Source organism: Melospiza georgiana, chromosome 3, assembly GCF_028018845.1.
Source record: "Melospiza georgiana isolate bMelGeo1 chromosome 3, bMelGeo1.pri, whole genome shotgun sequence".
Classification (NCBI taxonomy): Eukaryota; Metazoa; Chordata; class Aves; order Passeriformes; family Passerellidae; genus Melospiza; species Melospiza georgiana.
Genome location: NC_080432.1, coordinates 42,409,386 through 42,432,034, shown reverse-complemented (window position 1 = coordinate 42,432,034; position 22,649 = coordinate 42,409,386).

The window sequence follows — 22,649 nt, the reverse complement described above, 5'->3', positions numbered from 1 at the left end:
ATACTGTTTCAACCTTCATATCCTCAGAAGAGCAAATCCTGATTATCTCTGCTATGAGAAATAAGAATCAGGTTTTTCCTGTATGTCTTTCATTTGTATTGTTTTCTTTGGGTTTAAATAATAAAGATGATTGCACTTATTATTATCATGTAGAATGAGATGATACTATGAATGTCATTCCCTCAAACATCTTTTGGGAGCAAGAGGGATCCAAAGCAGAATAGTAATTTGTGTTCTTTGCCATATGGTTAACATACAGGTTCTTTGAAGGGATCATATAGTAGTGCTAATGGACTTTGTTGTCAGTTTGCACAGTATGGGTGAATGTCATGCATTCAAATCGGGAAAATCATGGGACACTTTTCTGAATTTCATTATTTTGCATTCTATTGATGTTGCATCTAATCACTATTAATTTTCCTTAAGAAAATAATGAGGAATAAAGGTTACTATTAAAAAAAAAAACATTCTCCAGATAAATCTTGCTTTTTTTCTCATGAACACCACTTCATCTCAGCTCAGCCTAACCAAGTACCAAGCAAGTAATGCAGAACTAGCCTGTGGGGACCTTAAGCCTGTGTGTTTAGGAAACGTGTTCTACATTTCCAAACTTGCTGAGAACTACACTAGGACTGACTTTAACTTGTTTCTCTAAAGTGAAAATCTTCTCTTAAATGATATCTTGGTAAAACCCACAAATGTAAGATAGAAGCTGTGCTTGTTAAGAAATGGGAAACTCTCAACTGGGAGATTACAGACAAGAAATTAAAGAACGATCTGGGAACTGTACTGACACACAAACAACAGGTTAGAGTGAATTTTGGACTTCAGGTACTTAGCTTCTGTGAAAGTCTTATGGCTTATTTAGAATAGAATCTGAAATGGAAGTAGAATGGAACAAGCTGAGATGGGCAACTATTTAAAAAAAGTACTTTGAAAGCATACAAGGTTAAAATGACCCAGGATCTGGCAGTCAAACAACATTCAGGTGAATTGTGGTTACTTGGAATCAGGGCTTATATTGATGTTTTCAGGCACATTTACTCTTCTCATCTGGCCATCTGTTGAGAGGCCATTGATCTCTGAAGGAGATCAAAGAAGATCATCCAGTTCTGACTTATGTAAGTGGAAGATCAACTGCCATGCTTTTTGAAAGTGAGGATGAAAAAAAATACCAAAACACCAACTCTCTGTATTTCATGTTCTGAAATGTTTTTATGTTTCTCCTGTGAGAAAGAAAATAAAAAGCAAAGAAACTGAAATAAGGGAATTTTTAGCAAAGCAGAACAATATCCATTGTTGTAGACAATGGGGTTTTTTTTGGCATATAAACTTATTTTACTATTAGCTGCAATTTATTTTTCCTCCTGTTGTAGCCATCTCATAAGCCTGCAGGTAAATTCATATGATGGATCTCTGGTTCTACCATATTATTATATTGCTTTTTGAGTGCAAAAAACCAAAAAAAAAATACCTGTGTTATGCAAAACCAAGAAATAAAACAGCAATAGATCACATATGCATATCTCACAGCTAGTAGCTTTACTGGCTATGTATCATGATTTTGTAATGATTTCACAGCAGTAGACATTCTAGTTATAATATTATCCTAAACCCTCTGCAACTGGCAAAGTATTAAAACCCTTTCCTCACCTGAGAAGAAGAAAGAGGATGGGGAAAGTTCCTAATTGAACCACATGCTAAAATCTAACCACTTTTGGCAAATAGCTGTAACCCTATGGTCTCCAGATGCCCACATTTCTGTTATTTCCTCCATGCATGCAGCCTTTCATACCCTTACTTTTAACATTTATGATTTCGATAAGTACTTGCATATTCACTTGGCTACTGAAACTTCTGGGACTGACTTTGTGGATGTTCTTTCAGCATGCTGAAGGAACTATCAGCAGGATGAAATGTCTTCCTGTCTCTTACATAGGAGTCCAAGTGTTGTAGAGCTTACTTGCAATTTGTGAGATATGGGCTCATAAAGCCCTTCAGTCTATTTTATGATAAGGATTTTAATGCCTGGCATCCACAGGTGTTGTACATGCCTTGTGTTGTGTGGGGTGTGTCCTGAGTCTTGATTCTTCCCCACAGCTCTTCCTCTTTGTGTAAAGCAAAGCCTGGGTTTGGGAATTTTGTTTGAGATGGGATACCACATAGCACCATTTTCAAACTTGAGAAGTGGGCCCATGAGAACCTCATGAGCTTCAAGTCCAAGTGCCAGGTGCTGCACCTGGATTGGGGCAATCCCAGATGTGAGCTCAGGCTGGGAGAAGAACTCATTGGGAACAGTTCTGTGGAGAAGGGTTTGTGGGTTCTGGTGGACAAAAAGCTGGAACTGAGCCAGCAGTAGGCACTTGGAGCCGAAAGGGCAACTGTATTCTGGACTACATTCAAAGAGGAGTAGCCAGCAATGGGAAAGAGGAGATTTGCCTCCTTCACTCTGTCCTCATGTGAGACCCCAGCTGGAGAGTTGCCTCCAGGTCTGGGGGTCCTCAGTGCAAAAAAGACTGAGACTGTTGGAGTGGATCCAGAGAGTGCCATGAAGATAAGAGGACTGGAGCACCTCTCCTGTGAGGACAAACTGAATTGGTGTTGCTCAGCCTGGAGAAGAGAATGCTTCAGGGACCTCCCATTGAGACCTTCCAGGCCCTAAAGGGAACTTATAAAGAAGAGAGACAGGGAGCTTTTACAAGGGCAGATAATAATAGGACAAAAAGGAACTGCTTTAAGCCAAAAGAGGAGAGCTTTAGATTAGATGTCAGGACGAAATTCTTTACTGTGAGTGTGGTAAGATACTCACAGGTTGGCCAGAGAAATTGTGGATGCCCCATCTTGGGAAGTGTTCAAGGCCAGGTTGGATGGGGCAATCCATCTGATTGAGTGGCTGAGCAATCTGATCTAGTGGGTGGCATCTGAGCCCATGGCATAATGCTTGGAACTAGATGATATCTCAAGTCCCTTCCAATCCAATCCCTTCCAACCTTAATTCTGTGATTTTATGACATCATGCTGAATATTAACACCCCTAATCCTCCCTGCTTGTGACACTAGCTCCAAGTGCCTATATGGTGCATTGAAACAGTTGCAGAGATTTTCTTTACAGTAGACAAGACTTACCTCAATGATGAAGTTGGAAAGTGCCTCAAAGTAAGCTGCTCTCCCTAAACATAGCCTAATAATCTCTTTATTAAGCAAGGAGAGTGGGAAAGAAGAATGACACCTTTGCAGGAGCCTTGACATAGCATAAATCAACCATCAAAGAATTCAAGCTAAAAAAGTTTTTTTCACAGTGCATTTCGGGATTTTCTTTCAGAAAAGATGCATTCCTTACTGTTAGGTATCCAAAAAGACACATGGTGAGGACTAAATTCTGGTATCCTGGCAAAATCTGATTTGGCACAGCTTATCCATACCCACCTAATTTTGACCAGCAGTTTCAGTTTGAAGTCCATGTTTGTATTTACCTTAAATGGGCATGTAATGTTCCAAAACTGAGTGCATTTTTGAGGTAAAATCAATGTGGTTTCACACATAACTAGTTCTGCAATTAAGCACTTTCAGGGCTTAGTATAAGGCAAATGTAAGCAGGAGAAAGCAAGGGATCTCTGTATCAATATCAACTGCCCCCACTCATCCTCTGTCTCTTGTGTAGCAGTTTACATGGCTGAGCAGAAACAGGAGTTTGGGATTCTGGTCAGTCTCAACACACACGTGGGAGAAGCACCTTGCTGACCTTCTCACATTGCACCTGGTGCCTGGTGTGTCTCTGCTGGCTGAGGATCCAGCCCTTGCTTTGTAAATCTGCTCTAGCCTGCAAAAATTTGTGAAGCTGAAAGAAACCACCAGCCTGATATCTCTACATGTTATTTACTACATGTTAGCAGTATAGGGAAAAAACATCAGTGAGCTCTACTTTTCTGCTTGTTAGTTTCTCCACTGTCAGCTTGTGTCAAGGATCTCAAGTGACTGAATCTTTCAGCAGAGAGCTTTGGGCTTCATTTACCACTGACAACTGATCTAATTGCCTTCCAACCCTGGACACAGAGAAAGGGGCTTAGCACAAGGACCCAAGGGCTTAAATAGCTGAAGATAATGATGACAGCCATGCTGGTGCAGAAACCAGGAACTCCCAGATGTCTTTAAGAGCACTAGATTTCAGTTTGACTCTGATTCCCAGACACAGCCTTCCTCAAAGATGATGCAGTTGTCTTTATCTGGACAAAGAATCTTTCCACCTTATGACAGAAATGACATCCATCTCAACGTGTCTTATTAAGGACACAGCTTCCAGCCTGAGAAGACAAGCCTTTGTGAAGGGAAGTTGTCATGCCACCGTATACAGTGCCTAGAAATCAGAATTACTGAGGACTTATTGTAGCTGAAAGGGACAAAAACTTTCATGCCACCTCATTACTTCTTGTCACCAAGTCAGCCTGGGGTTGGAGATTGAAGGAGCAGAAACTTCCCTTAGAAACCTAGAGCTGCTAATGGAATTTGCCATGTGATTCTTGTACAAGACAAGCACTTGAGGCATGAAAAATCGGAGAAAAGTTGGAAAAATTGTGAGTGCTTAGGCAATGGTTTGGTCTTAAGAGGAGTCATGATAACACCACTACTGACACCAAAGCACATCCTGACAGTGTCTCCTCCAGCACTGGGATTGTTGAGGCAGGCTCAGCTGCAGCCAGAAGAGCTGTTAGCCAGTTTGTCTCTCTCCCAGTTTGTCTCTCTCCCAGTCTGGGCTGGAAAAAGGTTTAGTCTCCGTCAGTGGCAAAGAACACTTGCAGATGTTCAGCTGGGCTCCAGCTGCCATGGGATAACTATGGGATCATATAAACAATAAACCAGAGGTGCCACAAGTGATTCTGTTCCAGTGCTGCTACCAGAAGCAGCTGGAGAACTAAACAGGGGGACCTCCAAGCTGAAAGACAAATGGGATTGACGGGAAGTCTTCAGGGAATGGAAAATGTGGTTGCTGCCCTGAGGGTTTTTAAAAGTCGACACCAGAAATAAAATAAAATAAAATAAAATAAAATAAAATAAAATAAAATAAAATAAAATAAAATAAAATAAAATAAAATAAAATAAAATAAAATAAATTGAAATTTGGGATTTGTATCAAAGCAATAACATTTTGTTATAGTAGAGCCATGTTTTTAGTTATTTTTTAGTTAGTTTTAGTTAATTTGTCTATATTTTTAATCCTATACTTCATGTTCTCATGGTTTGGAGAAGGGTGTACACAACAGTGTTAGTCAACAGCAATTACTAGATTTTTTTGTTTTTCCACATGCTTAAATGTTGTGAATATCTGCAAATTTCTGATTCAGATCTGTGGGAAAAAGTATGAATTTTTAGTGTGTTAAGGAAAGTGCTGATTTCCAATAGAAATTGTAATGAATTTTTTTCATCTGGAGAAACTTACTGGGGAAGAAGACAAGGTTTGGATATTGAATAGATATCCAGAGCTGATAAGAGCTAAAGGGCAGGAGGATGGTCTTGGAACAGCTGAAGAAAAACACTGTGGAGAAAAAAAAGAGATGTAGTCCTACAGCTGTCAGAATTTAAAGGAGAAATGGTTAGGCTGAGAAATGTTTAAAACACAGAGTAAAAATTACTGTGATGAAAAAATAATGAAGAATTTCTGTCCTGGTGAGCCAGGCTTTCAAAGCTTTTTTGATGAGTATAGGAAGAACCTACTAGAGTATGGAGAGATCCTGGAGCTTGTTTTGTCACTAAAATGAGCAAAAGGACTCTTGCATTACTGTACACAAGTTTTATCCAAGTAATTACCTGTGTTGACTGATCCTGACAACACTGCACTTATGTGACTCCAGCTGCTCTAAAACCCCTAAAGGATGCTAGAAAGACATATGGTGCAGAGTTTTAGGCACTGGGGAGCCACACCTCATTACATGGCCCTTTCTTTTAGAATAATATTGGGGTTCCATGTTGGCTGATCAAAGCAAGTGCTTTTCCCTGATGGATTTCAGCCCAAGGTTCACAGGAGTTTGCAAGAAAGGAGATGAAAGTTGTTCTACTCTTGCTTTTTTCCCTTGGGTAGCAGGTCATTGAGATCCCTCACCTGCACTGAATCCAGACACACAAAGAGGAGAGACATAATTGTAACAAGTAAATACCTGATTTGTGTTGCAAAGAACTGCAAATTTTTACCACAAATTTTACTGCAAATCAGTGGCTGTGAAAAGTCTCGGATTGTATTCTCCCTTCAACTACTAATAAAAGGGTTGGAAGAAGATAAAGGTCTAAGAGATTGGATGAAAATTTAAAATTACTGATTTTTGAAAAAATGTGACAGATATTTAAGGAATTTAATAATGCACAAGTTTAACTGAAAGGAAGAGTGACAGACTGTTTTTTGTATGTCTGCATATATAGCAGTTTTATTCTTCCTTGCCTTTTTACTTGAAATTTGCATAAAGTTCTGTGTGGGATTTAGATAAAATTATTGAGACATCTTTTTTTAGCAAACTACGTATTATCCACATAAAAGTCCATTCTTCTTCACTTTTGAACTCTCTGCCGCATTTACCAGCTACTATCATGTGGTATGTATCACCAGTTGTTTTTTATTTTTTTAAAGAATAAACCGAATTGAAAATGATCAAAATTAGCAACCACCGAGATTAGCAGAGCATTCAAAACTGAATCTTAATATTTCCTATAAGTGTCTTGGGGGGTCTTTTTTATTTTAAATAAAAATGAAAAATTAACTAGTTTTCAAGTAGTCTGTGGTGCTAATTTTATTATGAAGGTAAGAACAATTCAACATAAGGAAGTAATGCAAGAGTTTTACTTGTGATACTTCCAGTTTGCTGACATAAATGTTGGATGAGAATTGTTCACAATGTTGTTCAAAATTCCACAGGAGAGTTTCAGTTTGTTCACAAGGCTTCTTTCTTGAAAGGGAAAGCAGTGAGACAGCTCCCTGCCTGCTTGTCTGCCAGGTGAGAAGTTTCTTGGTTTTCCTTGATTCTTTAGGATTAGGTAAATCTCCCTTTCCTACAAGTGGGCTATGAGGGAAGAGACAGAGACAGAAAAAGAACTGGAGAGTGAAAGAAAGGGGGAATTGAGGCACTGGAAGGGAAAACTAAAAAGACATTCTACTTTTATTCCCTGAGTGAGGGGAAAACCCCTATGTTTGCTGGTTTCTTTTGTGAAATATCAGTCTGTGAAAAATGTACATTTATTTGTTTTGGTTTTTTTGGTATCTTTTTTTTTTGGTTGGCTGGCTTTTTTGGTTGTTTTTGTTTGGTGGGCTTTTTGGGGGGTTTTGTTTTCTTTTCTTTTGTTTTTCTTTGCTTTCCATTCCAATTCCTGAGGCTTCAGCTTGAATTATAGATTACCTAGGTCTAATGATTGATAATGAGATTACCTTGGTCTAATGATTGACAGTGATGGGAAGTGAGGGAGATGAATGCTGTTGCTTTGGATGGTTTCTGTTTAAAAAGTCTGATGCCATTAAATGTCTAAATAATGTGACAGCAGTGCTCAAAGCTTTCTGTAGGTGCTCTTTGTATCAGACTGGGGTCTGAGAAAGTAAAAATAAGAACACTAGAAATTATAATTGATAAGGAAGCCTAAAAAAAAGAGTTATTTAATTTGTTTTTATAAAAAAAAAATTAAAACGTGGGGAAAATATTGATCCATTTTCCATGCCATTCCACAATGCCACCAGAAGAGATGAAAGTGAGACTGGAAACTGGGAGCTCTAAGACAATGTGCAAAACTTGCTCATAGCATAAAATATTAAGAGACCTGTGGATGTGGATCCTTCTCATCCCCAGGATTGATTCAGCTGACAGTTTGTTATATGCCAGCATACTGCAGGCTAAGCTGATAGAAATGGGAGTTTTCCCTTGTGAGTTTTTCTGAGGATAAATAGTTCTAATGTTTAAGAGAGCTGAGGTTTTGAGGACGCAAGGGGAATAGGCTTTGAAATGCTGTGACCATCATAGTGTTTGTGTTGGAAGGGACCTTTACAGATCTTGTCCAACCCTCTTTGTCATGTGAAGGTACATTTTTCTTTAAAGCATGTTGCTCAAGGACTCATTCAATTTGATCCTGAACATTTCCTGTGATGCATAGAAGGCTTTTATTGCTATGACAGTAACTGTGATCCCTATATCTAGTAGTCCTCAAACCTGATACTGGAAAACCAGCAAAATCAGAGGTTGCATATTCAGTTTGGGATTGATAATAGTTCTGTATAAACTGTAATGTCTTCTGGATAGTGAGTTTTCCCCATAATAAAAATGCTTTTGAAGTTGTTACATTGACTTTCGGTAAAGTAATTATGAAGGCAAATGGTACAGATGCAAAACATACCTGGCCAGGAGAAAAGAGAAATTGTTGTGAAGCTAAGTGGGTAAGAGGAACATTTGAGTCCAGCCTTGAAGCCTTGGGTCTCTGTAAGTTCTTCAAAGCAAGTTCAAAATTTGCATTGGTGGTGAGGAAGAAAATAAAGTAAAAGGAATAACCTGTGACTTTATCACACAATTAGTATTCAGGAGATTTGGTTTCTTTTTACATGCTAGTAAAAAATATGCAATTTAAGTATGGGCAAATAATTTCCCCTGGTACTAATGTCAGAATGAGACTTTAGAGAGGTGCTGAGAGTCTTAGGAAATTGCTTTTTATAAAGAATATCAATGCCACAAATGGTAGTCTCACTTTATGATATAAAGATATGATAATTGGAATTAAAGCAGAGAGCTGGAACTGGAAATTTTTTTGCACTGATAATCAGATTTAGCCAAGGAACAGATAGAAGGAATATGAAGCATTAAGAAAAAGTGCTGAGCATTAGTCACAGTAAATTCTTATGAATTCTCCTTAGGTTCCACTATTGAATTAACAATTTCTGAGAGGGAACTGAAAGCTTGTTTTAGAATATAATTATTTACTAGTTTATTGGTAACAGATCAAGCAGTCCAAGGTTTCCATGATCTCTCTTCCTTGCAAAGTATCTGTGGGTTCCTGCTGACCCCAGAGATCTCTTAAATACCATCAATGCAGTGAAATTGTATCAATGAAGTAATGAGTAAGCCAGCAGTGCCCCTGTTTCCAATGCAGAAGACAAAACAATCATGCAGATTTCTTTGCAGATAGATTATCCAATCTAACAAAACATTTCCTCTCTGGGCCTTTGCTCTTTCTGGTAATTGAGAAGGGCAATTAATCTTGTAGGTACTATTGCTGAAACCCAGAAATTGTATATTTCAAACACATTGTACTACTAAGGTTTGTCTGTCTAAAATCCCACGTGTCTTTAAAGCTTAAACAGACAATGCATTCTCTGCTCTGCTTGTTGTGCCTTTGCTTGGATTGACAGCTGCTGGTTAAAATGATGTCTTTCATTCTGTGTTCCACCCTTTGAATTTAGGCTTGTGGTTTAATCTAAGTGTCTAATGATATCTTAGGCAATTTTGTAAAATCTCTTGGCTTTAATTTCTTTGCTGAGAGTGAAGCTAAGCAAACATTTTCATGTGTGCTTGCTTTTTCACTTTTTCCTCAGGGGAAAAAGCAATAAGAGTAAGAGGAAAAAAGTTAAATCAATTTTTTTTCTGTTGAAAATCTTGACCCTTTGGTATATAGTCAGAAATATCAATTTCAGGGAAAAGAACCCAAAGGCATTTGACTAAACCGTGCAATTTTTAATTATAGACTTTGGGATTAAAATTGAAAGACTGTTTATATCCACGCTATTTATCAAATGCTGTACATTTTCCATTATTTTTTGAAGTAATCCAGTGTTTGAAATGCAGATGTCATGGTGCTGCAATTTTCTGTCTTAACAAGACAGAGATCTTTGGATGTAGAATTCACTAGATGTATTGCACAGGTGGGGAGTCTGACATATAAAAGAGTATTGAGCCTGGAAAGAAAAAAGCAAGACTGTTTTCCATTTCAGCTCTAATTTTCCCATCCTTTGAAAATATTGCTTTCAACATTTATCATTAGCCAGCAATGACTGAAAATATTTGCTTTTTCCTACATATTTTATGGATTTTCTACTTAGACTGCAGAAGCTCTTGATCTCTGGCCTCTGCTTCTGGTGGCCAAGTAAAGAAAAACTACAATCACTCTGCAACTGATTGCCAGAATGGAGCATCAGGAATGATGTGTTTTGTTGGGGTGCCCAGCGTGCACCAGAGAACAGATGCCTTGACTTGTGCATTTGCTTCATCTTCTGGTGCATGCCATGCTGGGGAGCACGGGGTACCAGGGATGGGATTCCCTGACAGCCCCCATACATGCAGTGTTGATTTATATAAATGAGAGAGAATTAGATAACAAAAATTAACCCCTTTAAGAAATCTCATTCTTTATTTCAGAACTGGCTTGGGAAATAGGCCCATTGATCTGAACCTAAGCGTCAAAGTATCACAATGATAGAGGACACTCCATTATTTTCAGAGTCTGTCAGTTTTCTATCTATTATATCTTCTTTGCCATTAGTTTAAGATAAACGGCTAGCAAAGGAAATCTTCATGGGCCAATTTTCCACATAATCTATTTTAAATTATGTAAATTGTTAATTTCTTCCCTATATGTCTATATAATGGACATGAATATGTTTTCTGGATATATATCTATGTGTACTTAAATTAAGAGTAATAAAAAGCCAAAGAATTTTGTCAAATTATTTTTACATAGCATGCTTTTTATTTCTAAGCCACCTGTGGTCTTGTTGCTTTTCCCTGAAATATTCCAAATTCTTTCCCTGAACAAGAGCATGATAGCACTAAATTAACACATTTTCAATTCCAGATCTTTACAGTGGTTGTCCCAGGATAGTCTCTCCGGTGCTTGTTGTTTGTCTTCATGTTCATAACATATCTACAGTACACTTCTAATGGATGCATATTGCATCTCTGTGTCCCACACACCATGTTACGCATATGTTTATTTTCACTTCTGTCTTAAACTCATTTCTGTGTTAACAAAATCCAATATTATGCTGAAATTCATTCTTGCACTGTTTTTCCTCAGAAAATGGCCATTTTAGTAACCTCTGGTGGGTCTGAAAATTTTGAAACATACTGCTTTAAAAATTATATTTCTGATATATTCTGACATTTTATCACAAACTAGTCATTCAGAGTATCTGAGGATAGTAAACTAATTACCCCTTCCTTTTTCTTGCTAACATAAAAAGATTAAATTAATCGCATTCAGTTACAGCTGGCATTAAGCTTCCAGACGTTCTTTTTTAAGGGGCAAGAGAGAGAGAAAGATGAGTGACTTTTATTGAATGTTTTTTTCTGCATGGCAAAATCTTCTTTTGAAAATTAAAGGTGTTAAATTAGAAATTTTTTCCTGTTTTCTCTTTACTTTCTTGTTTCCATATTCTTCATTAGAAGAATGAATTATCTTATAGTCTGGCTTTTATAACCTACTCTAAAATAAATAATTCTGTGTCCTGTGAAAAAACCTTTTTTATTTTTTTTTTCATTTTTGTAGTATGACATTCTTTGAGCTGTGCAGTGAAAGGACTTTGACCTGACAGCAGACCTATCTTATAAATAAAAAGCAAATCAAAGATATGTATAAAATTACTAATGTTTGTGATCAGAAGATAATCTCTTTGGAAAGCTTTAGGCTAACTAACACTAACTCAGAGGAAGTTGTGTCAGAGCATTCAGTGGCCACAGATGAGAGAGCTCAGACACAGGAGGAAATGGGACAACATTCTGTCAGAAAGATGAACAGTTTCCTGAACCATTTGGGAGTGATTTTTTGGTTGTTGTTTTTTGTTTCCTTGCACTGGTTTTAGACAAAATTACATTATATAGCTTTGTGGTTGCCAGTGAAGATATATTGCCTTGTCCAGAGAATTCGACTCTTAAGATCTGATATGTTTTCATAGTAATTTTTTCTCCTGTTCAGAATCCTTGTCCTACTCCACTCTTCCATACACTAAGTTTTGATGGTGTTCAGTAAGCATCATCTGTGCTTGTTTGGGGTATGTGGAGCTTATTCACAGAGGGATGGTGCTGAACAGAATTTTTCAGAAGCAAATGACACTGGAATGATCAAGAAACGACTCTTCCATCTGGATCCAAATGTTATTATGTACAACTCATGAGGGTAAAGACCTTAAACTTCAGATTCCTGTAAAAATCAACTGAGTCCTTTTCTAATGAGACATGATTGAAATTCAACAACAGTACTTACTTACTTGTAAATCTCACTCCAAAATGTCATGCAAACAGCTTTGTGTCCTCATGCTGCAGTTTTAATTTAGTATCTGTTCTCATGGCAAACTGTTAATTCAGATTACTCTTCCCCATTTCTTACAGCACCTTCTACTCCTCCACTAGTCTTCTAACCCTTCAAAATGAGATCTTTGCGAATTGGCAAATTCCTGGTATCCATCCAGGAACTCATTCCCACAGCCCGTAAATATTTGTACCTGGAGAACATTTGGTGTTTTGCTGGCATTGATATGCTGTGTGTATACTTTGCAGCAAACGACATCTGATTCCCAAAGAGCTCGAGAGGAGAGCGGGTGATGCACCCTTGGGGAGCGCTTCCATGGAACAGAGCCAGCGCGCCGTGGCAGGGCGGCAGCGCGACCTTCCTCCTCTCCTCCTCCTCCTCCCGGAGGCCCTGGTGCCCGCTGACAGCGTGAGCGATGCCTTCTCCAGCCATCCCTTGTGACTCACTGAAAGAAATGCTGGCAGAGGCACAGCTAAGCCATCCATCACAGCTCCAAAAACATGACCTTGGCTGCTGAATAGAAGATGTGCTTAGATATAGGTTTGCAACTGCTAATGCTCCCTTGGAGGCTGCAGATTATAGCTCTGCAACTAACTAATTTGCAGTATAATTGTTTATTATCCCTTCAACACCACAGTGTTCCTTCCAGTTCCTGAAATTTTATTATGATAGTCCTAATACTTGGAGTATACCTTAAAACTTTAGGCATAAAAAAATTAGAGAAAAATACCTGTTAAAATGGAGGTTGGAGAACTCTTAGCCGTCATGGAAATTGACTATATCCCAGGAGTGTCAGGAAGGATTAGAACTCAGAAGAAAAAAAACCTTATTTATAAGTCATTATCACAACCATATTTTGGTAGGCATTGCTAAATGTTGTACAGATTGATTCTGGTGGAGTGCTCCATGTTGCCCTGTTTTTTAAGCTTTTCTAAGCCTTCTGATTACATTTTTGTAGCAAACTTTCTCACTGGCTTTATGTAAATTGTTAAATTAATTCATTTGCATTCTTTTCTGGAAGAAGAGAAATTTGATAGACTGCTGGTTTGTCCAGTGTCATTGGAGAAGTGGCACTGTCATCCTCCAAACCACTGTCACTTTCGAAAATCTATAAATGTTGGAATCAGAATTAAACTTCCCCTTCTGTTTACCTTGGAGATTCCAGCATCCACATAGTTTTATTTCATGTCCTAAAGCAACAGCTCCATATTATGGAAAACAGAGAAACTGGGAGAGTCCAATTGCAAAGATTTTACAGTCTTGTAAGTACTCAAGAACAAATTAAAAATCTGGGAATTAAAAGTCTGTTGTCTGTCTCCGTGGCAAAGCAGTTTATTATGTTATGTGTCTTGTACTGATTAACTTTTATTCAATGGGAAGTAGAAAAACAGTGGAAACTTTTTGGGTGACAGTATGAGCACAGTGATTAACTTTGAAAGACTGTCTCAGCTGACTCAAAATGGAAGCTCCCACCCAACTGAAGAACTAGATTTTTCTCCCTGTTTAAAGGCACTGCAAAAATAATAGAAAAGTAATCTTTCCTTTTGGTCTCCTTTCCATTTCACAGTTATAGCCTGTGAAAGGCCCAGGATATGATGTGAATAAGCAACTAAAGTTCAGAAATTTCTCAAATTTCTTTGATGTGGATATTCGGTTGCAGTTATCTCCTGAGATATCTTTTTTCTTCAGGTGTTAGCACAGCTGGAAGTATTTTAAGACCCTCTTTCTTTGTAGGAATTTTACAGCTACAACCACAGAATTTAGAGACAAAAGGAAAATTAAAGGGAAGAGCTTGGGGAACATTATCAATGTTCACTCCATGGAGTTTCATAGGTAAACCTTACTTTGTTGATACGGCCTCAGATACCTGCACACTCCCTTTAAAATCCTACAAATCTTACCTCAGTTACCCTGTGTTTCTTCTGGACAGCTGCAAAGGTATTCTCAATGGATGCTATATTTTATCAACACCTTCCACTAACACAGTACTGTAGTCACTGTATAATCATTGCCTTTCTGTCCCTCAACAAGGAGTCTGACCAAAAGTTTGAATTCTGCAGTCCTAAGGTCAAAGGACCTCAAAAAGATCTCCTCAAAAAGGGCCCCAGAGGGTGAGATACGGGCTTTTTTTTTTTTTTTTTGAAACATCATCTTTCTTGATACCCTCCAGTTCTCATGAAGAATCTCAGGTGCAGATGAAAGTGCTGTTAAAAACAATTTTAGGTAGTCCATCACTGCCTAGCCCAAGAAGGACAGCTTGAGTCTAGGGCCTAGGGGATGGTTTAGGGAATGTGATTAAAGAAGATACACTCTTGCCAAGCAACGGCAGGCAGTCTTTCCAGGATGGGGAGGCAAAGGAAACACATATCTCTTTTCCCTGGGTGTCTATACAGACCTTGACAAAGTATGGGCAGGGAACCCTCCTTGGGAATAGCTGTAGGTCTCAGTCGTGTTTGGAGTTGCAATAAAGCAGCAAGAGAAAAGATGTGAATAACAGAAGTAGCACGGAAACATCCAGCAGCTGTTTAGGAGTCAATTTACACATTCCACAAGGGGAAAAAAAAAAAGGTGTAAAGGCAGATTAGAAATGTCATAATTAAGAGAATTTTAAAGCAAAACCACAAATCCAAACACCATTACCTGAGTATTCAAATTAAATATATTCACTAAGGCAAATAAACCTATAAGCAAGGTTAAAGGGGCATTCAGGCTTCATGACTTTGCAGAACTTATTACATTTATTGGGTTTCTATTTAGTAGCTACTAACACTGGGTCTTTTTTATCTTGGCAGAAACTTCCTTTATTCCCTCTGGCTTGATTTCAGGAAGGTTCTTCTGAAATCACTCTTTGATTTTTGCCTCTCAAGCGTGGTGGTCTTTTTACCATGAAAGAAATGTATGTTTTTTTAATGTGAGCAAGTCTGGTATTTCTGCAGAGAAGAGGAAGGTGGTATGTCACTGAGAAGACTTGTGGGCAGTATATCTGCATGTTTAAGCACTAGTTTTTCTCCTTTCCTGGTAACATCTAGATATTAATGGAATCATAAAAAAGCCTGGATAGGAAGAGACCTTAAAGATCATCCATTTCCAGCCCCCCTGCCATAGACCAGGTTGCTGAGAGCCCCATCCAACCTCGCCTTGAACACTAATGGGACATCCACAACTTCTCTGGGCAATCTGTCCCAGTGCTTCACCACTCACATAGAAAATAGTTTTTTCCTAATAGCTAATGTAAACCTACCCTCTTTCAGTTTGGACATGTCTTATTGTCATATTCTGAGGGCTTGTAAGTTACTCTTCCACACATCACTGTGAAGGTCTGTATAGAACCAGCAGTACTGAGTGTGCTTCTGATTAGATCACATCTGTGTAAGTAAAGTTTAGGAATCCAATCAGCAATAATTTTTAACATCTTGGCCAATTTAACCATAGGCTTTACCATTAAAAAGTGGACTAAAAATCCTTCAACAATGTAGTCACCCAATGTAATTTTTAAACACCATTTTGTCTGCACAATGAACAAGTACGCTGTATTCATACTGGAATGATGTCAGAAAGCCTGACTATTATATTTCTCTTTTTTTTTTTTTTTCATTCCATTTAGTATGAACAATAAAAGGTTGCTTTCAGTTTTGTTTACAGTAAATTTTCTTTCTTGGTTGTTATAAATTCTCCAAATGCAGCAATGTTATTTTCCAGAGAAGAAGAATGTCAGTCTTTAAAAATTAAATCACTTCCACAGAAATTTTGCAACACATTTCCTGATTGCTTTTCCATTGATGTTAGATGTTGTAATTGTCCTTTTAGTTTTTAGGCACTTGGCACCATTGCATTAAAGTTATTTGACTACACTGCCAAGTCAGAAAGAGAGCATAGAATTATATGTTCATGAACTTGTGATTTTTCTATTTTTTTTTTTTTACTGCAGCCCTTTTGTAATATGGAACCTCCTAGGGATCCATTCTCATTTTTAAACCTATTTTAAATACCTTTATTTCCTTAGACTAAAAGTCTCTTAAAATTCTGTTTATTCTATATATGCACCTGTACTTACATATCTGCATTACTTAAATTTGTTTATTTCATGGGTTTTACAATATTTGACAATACCCATGAGTTTTGAAAGTTGGGTGTGATTAACTCTTCTGTCTGGAGCTGAATGCATCACAAATTTATCAGTCTAGAAAGAGAAGAAAAACACCTGCATTGTATTTTAGGGTTCAGTTTTCCCTTGACTAACATTGGCTTCTGCTGCCTTTTGGAGATCTTTCCATTCTTTCTGTGACATTTTGTGATAGTGTCTGATGAAGATTGACATAATTTCTGAATCAGTGAGAGTCAACTAATGCCACAGATTGTATGAATTTGTGTCATATCCATTTCCAGGTAAGTGGCACAGACCACCCTTTCCTCTGCTGTACTTTTATTAGGACAGCTATCCAACACGAGTTCTACCAGGAGGACAGAAGGTCAACAAGGCAGCCCATGTGTTATTTCATACACATCCTCTTTGCAGTCTGTTTTTTCACTGGGGAACTTGACATTTATTTCAATAGCAGTAAAGTTTTCCTAAGTGAAACTGCTGTTTGATGTTGAAGGAAATAAACCTTTTTAGCAAGGTAAAATGCTATTCTGAAAACAATTTTCATCTACCCAAATGCTTTTCTTTGTTTGCGACACACTTATCACCAGAGGGGTGTTCAATAGGATCTAAAGATCCTTTAGAACTTCTATATTCCAGCTTCTTTTTGTCAAACATCAGCTTTCTGAAATGCAATATAATAATCGCTAAGGACTAGAATTTGCCACCAGCAAAAAATAACATCTCGCCATTTCAATTTTCAATATAGCATTTGACTGCAAATTTGGTAAAGTAAATAACCCCCTTCACACATCTAATGGACTAAATGTTCACACCTTTTTTTCAAGAATGGTGTTTTCCTGACTTTTATGATTTTCTACTGGTCTATTCCACAATGAAAAAACACTTTAAGTGATTTTCTTTATGGTAAAACCTCATTCCTTTCTGATTTTTATATTGGAAAAAGTTCTAAGGTTGATGTTAACATCTGTAACAAGTCTAAAAGTGTGATGGGAAATGAAGAAATTAAGCACTGGAAAGGAGACAAGCTTTCTGGACAGAGAAAAAGCTCTGATTGTGCAGCACAAGAAGGACCTATCAGTCACCACTTCTACCACAAGACTGTGAACATCTGCTGTTTGTTTTTTCATATTTATTTAGTAATTCTGACTTGGCCTTGTTAGGTTTCCACTGACTAGATTTATGAATCTTGTCTTTTCTATCAAATTAAGATAAAGATATATGTTTAACAAAGATACATGTAGGGAGTCAAGTGTGGAGGAGATTAGGGATTTTCTTGGATTTCTCTTTAAACAGGAAGTATTTGGAAAGCAGTGTATCTTCTTTCTATAGATGATGACCAACAGGCAGCAAGATCAAATTCACTCTAATGAAAGCCCACTACTTCAGTACTCTATTTATTCAAAATTAAAAAGGTGTAATAATAGAATATTCCTTAATCCCGTCATAGTAATTCTATTTAGGTGTTTAGTTTAGCACTAACTTGCCTACAATGGGTGATATTTGCCTACAGTGGGGGATATAGTGTTTAATTGGCTGCTTCTGTAATCAGCATAAAGAATCCTATTGGCTTCAGCAGTGAGAGGCAGCCAGAGTTACCATCTCCAGCTGGAAGTCAATGGGATAAAGTTGCCAAGGCCTCGGAGGCACTGCCACAGGAGTGCCCACTCCCTGGTCCTGGGCTGCCCCATGGCTGCCCCCAAGCTGCTCTGCTCCCTCCTTGTCATCTGGAATCCCCCACAACTCCCCCAGCTCCAGGGTGCCACTGGCCCACACCGTGCTCTTACCCATCCCAAGTAAAGAAGTTATGCTCTGTGGTGACAGAAAAAAAAATTGCAGTGAAAGAAAGGTAAGATGACTCCATAGCAATATACTGCTCTATGAAGAGTGTTTCCAAAATAAAATGTTTTTGAAAGTTTTTTTTGCACCTGACCCTTTCAAAAAATCCACAAAATAATGCCTTTGTTTTGCTGTAATTTTTGAAATGTTTTGTTCCCTGTATAACCTTAATTTTCTTTCAAAATGTCTATTTTTTTAACAAGTGATATAACTACAAGTGGTAAATTAGAACAAGAGCTCATTCACTGACATTTCACTAGCTTACCAGTTGGACTGTATATTATATTTTTACAAAAATGGAGAGGAATCATCCACAAATATTTGTATGCAATACATGAATATTAGTGAAAAATGCATTTAGTTCTTTGTCAAACCACTGTAATCATGCTGATAAAATGTGATTTTTTTCACCCAACAGTTTTGAAAAAGTGTCTCTTTTTTTGAAAAATGTTAAAAAGCCTCACAAAGTGATCATGAAGGGATTTACAGTGAGTACATAAGGAGATATTCACAAAACCTTCATTCAACCTATGTTGTACAATTTAATTTTGTTAGATGTTTCTTCTGGTAAGGTGGTAGGTAATGCCAAAAGTAACCCAGGTCTGCAGGATGGATCTGTCTGCTGTGTGCTCTGACTGCAGTGTCCCAAATCCATCTCCATGTTAAATGTCCCTGCTCAGGCTGTCTGTTCAGAGATGAGAAACAGTTCCTTGGCCAGCTGCAAGCCCTATCAGCTAATATCTCACAAACCACTGAGTGAGTTTGGTGGGTTACATCGTCCCCGTGTAATGAGTCAGGATGGAGTCTGAGTGCAGGTCAAGATCTACCTGCAGAAGATAATTGCAGTTTATATAAGTACTGGCTATCTGGCATGACAGTAAACTTCAATACCTATATTATTTCCTATAACTGCAATAAACACCTCCATAAAATCGTTTCTCCAATGGCTTCAGACTGCCAAATCAATAAGGCATCAGGAAAAAGCTGAGTTAATTAACCTGATAAATAGCTTGGCAACCTCTATTTCTAATGACCACTCCTAATTTAATAAACTGTAATCACTGAGAGACAGTGTGATAAAGCATGAAAGGAGAACATTGTAGATCCACTTATCTGGTAATTTTAGCCAATATGAAAATGTGCAAGTAATCAAGCTACAGTGTTTCAATCTAGAGGGCTTTTCTGGGGTGTTATTCAGAAACACCACTACAGGCACTGTTTCTGTTCCCTGGGAGATGAAGCAAAAATCCCTGAATGCTTCCTGCTCTGAAGTGTTTGTGTATAGGATATGAAACACCTGTAGGATTAGACAGTTTCTGCTTGCTTATATCTCCAAAGCAAAGCTGGACATCCATAACCAGATTTTAGAAACTACCAAAATAAAAACACATTTGAGTTTTTTCTTTAAATGTTCTGGAGTCAGGAACTTGACATCTTGAGCAATTTTCTGTTCAAATTGTGAAAGAAGAGCTCACGTTCCGCAAAGATTAATAAGAAGTTGTATCTCCTCTGTGTGACATGTTTAAGTTAAGGGATACAAGTTAAGTTGATACAAGTTAACATGATAAGTTAAAGGATTGCTTTCCCATTCTAAGCTGGTGGTCCTTGAAACACCTGGCTCCATGCTTAATTGAGATCAAGTTCCCATCATTTGCTTTCATGTGTTCTCTTTCACAAATGGAAAATTGTTAGTGTGTTTTAAGGGCAGTTTTTGCTCAAGTAGACCACTGGCTGATATTCTAGTGTCCTGATAGGGTGCACACCAACTGCTGAATTTAAATTCAGCCACAGGCAATCTCACAAATATCTATTTCCAATTCACCTGTCCTATCTGGACCCTAATTACATCATTCTGAGCATGAAAGTATCACAGAAGTGGCAGGATTTTTTTTGCTTTTCCCTGTATCGTCCTTAATAGAACAATTTAGAATGAAAAAATGTAGCAATATCAGTGCCATAATAAGACACTTGGAACATAACTGACATTATAAACAGAGTAGTGGTGAAAGTACATGCTATCAATGAACCAAAACTGGTAGTATCTTCTTGCCAGGTAGTAAGGAAGGGGAATTCATGAGAGTATGAATGGGTCATGGTAAATTTAATGAACAAAGTTTAAAAAAAGTGCAACTGTCCATAAAACTTCAGGATAAGCAGCTGTCAGTCTCTTTAGGAGAGTTTGTCCAAACAAATCAGCAAGATTTCCCTTTAAAACCAACTTAATTAATGTAGAAAAATTTTAGGAAACTTTTCCCTATTGAAAGAGCCTTTTTGTTGTCCCTGTGTGACTGAAAAGGTCTATGAGTAGCACTGAGACTGTGAAATCTCTGGTGCAAATGAAGTGGCACACTGTTAAACATGACTATTAAATTATTTTCTTGGGAGTTGTTTTAGATTCATGTGGAATAGATTAAAACTCTGTTTCAAATCCCACAAGATTTCCCATGGAGTATAATTATACATGAAACAGAATAAGAAATGCAGTCCAACAATTACTTTAATTAGATGGTAGTTACTGAAGCTGTCAGTGTGCCTAGTCCTACAAAGAACTTAGAAGGAAAAGTTAGGTAATGGAATTGTTGATAAATGTTTGCACTTCAGAGGAATTAATTATCTGTGTAAATAAATAATGGGCTGGAAAACTGCAATCAGCTGATGGGATCCTGCCCTTCATTGTCACTGATGGCATAACACCTATCTCAAAAAGCAATTTGCTGCCTTAATAAAGCAGCCCTCAAGGGCCTGCACTGCTCCCTCTGAGCAGCACAGCTCTCTGCAGTTTTATGGGGTCTGAAACTTGTAATAAGTCTGAGTTCTAGCAGCATTATGAGCTTGGCATCGGTGACACTTGAGATCTCCTTTTTTTTTGTCTGCTAGAAATTTTGTCAACAAAATGAGTTTGACGACTTCTGAATTCAATAGAAGACGTAAAGATATTAACTTTCTTTGACCAGTCAGCATTGGTTCTACCATAGACACACTGCAGAGCCTTTGCTATTTCTCTGAAGCATCTGCTGGAAGAGGAGGTCAGGTGGAAGGGGCCAATTTATTTCTGGACTGGAAGTTTTTATGTTCCTACATAAGCCTACATGTATTGTTACAGTGGTACACAAAGAAGATCATAAAACAAGAGGTCAGAGCTGTGTAGCTGAGGGCTTTCAGAAACACTGTAGCTCTTCAGAACTGAATATGTGTTTTCCTGAACTGAATATGGGTTTTGCCTCCAGGTCAAGTTTTAAATTCATTTTAGGTCAAAAAAGTATTGAAATTATCTTAGTTGATGATACAGTTTGATCTCTTTTGTATGTGTGCTCCATTGGTGCCTTTGTGGCACTTTAATGGACAGTCCTGGCTGAGAGGAGTGGCCAGAGTCTTGCTGAACCATAAGGGTTTTCCTCATTGTTCCCTCATGAGGACAATCAAAAGGTTGTTCTTTCATCACCAGAAATGAAGCACACTGAAGGTAGAGGATGAGAGCAGTGCTGCTGTCCCTGTTCCTGTAGACCTGCCCATAAACTGTACTGAGGCATCCTTTCTCCCTTGTGCTAGGTGAGGAGTAGCAATGGAGACAGGAACTGTGCTTTTGATGGGGATAATGTATTGATTTCTGGCTCTAGCAAGGGCAGATAAAGATATTTGAATGTGCTCACTTCATTTTCCAGGTTGTTATATATTGTCATCTTGCCACGTTCCTAGAAAGACCCCAATGCCATACTTCAGATCTATCTATCTATCTATCTAGACATAGATACAGATAATACAAGCTTTAGGTTTGCCTGCTGTGGATCCAGCTGTTGTTCACTTGAAGCCCAACAAATAATGCACTATAAGCTTCGGGAGAGAATTGTCAGGAGATGATTCTCAGGCATGACAACACCTCAGAGGATTTTAGCCGTGAAATCCGTTACTAGTGTTGAGTTTGTACAAAAACAGAGGAGGGAAGCGTACCATAAGAGCAAGTGTTCCTTGGAGAATACATTTGATTCTCAGTTGTATGCCTTTTGGAGAGATATGTCGTTGAGGAATTGCTCTTGACAGAGACAATAAAGCAATTCCCAGTTCTCTGGACAAATACCTGAGATTCAATTCCAGAGATTGCAGAATCTTACTATTTGCCTCTCAACTGATTTAATTATTGTTCACAGTTTTAATGAAAAAGAAATACCAGAGTAAAACCAAAACTCTCACTGCTTGCTTAATTGCACATTACATCTTCATAGACAAGAAAATCTGGATCTCTTCAGGGAGGTTTTAAGGCATGTAGAAGTGTATGGTTAAAGAGAAGGAAACATACTGGCCCCCTGAGCAAATGATGAACAACTGAGCATGGCTCACAGATTTCTTTTCCACCTATCTCTTTCTTCCTCCCACACCATCCTGATCAGGGACTTGATTTAGGCAATAAGTATATGCATACTATTTGCATTTTTTCCTCAAGAGTTTTAGTTCACAA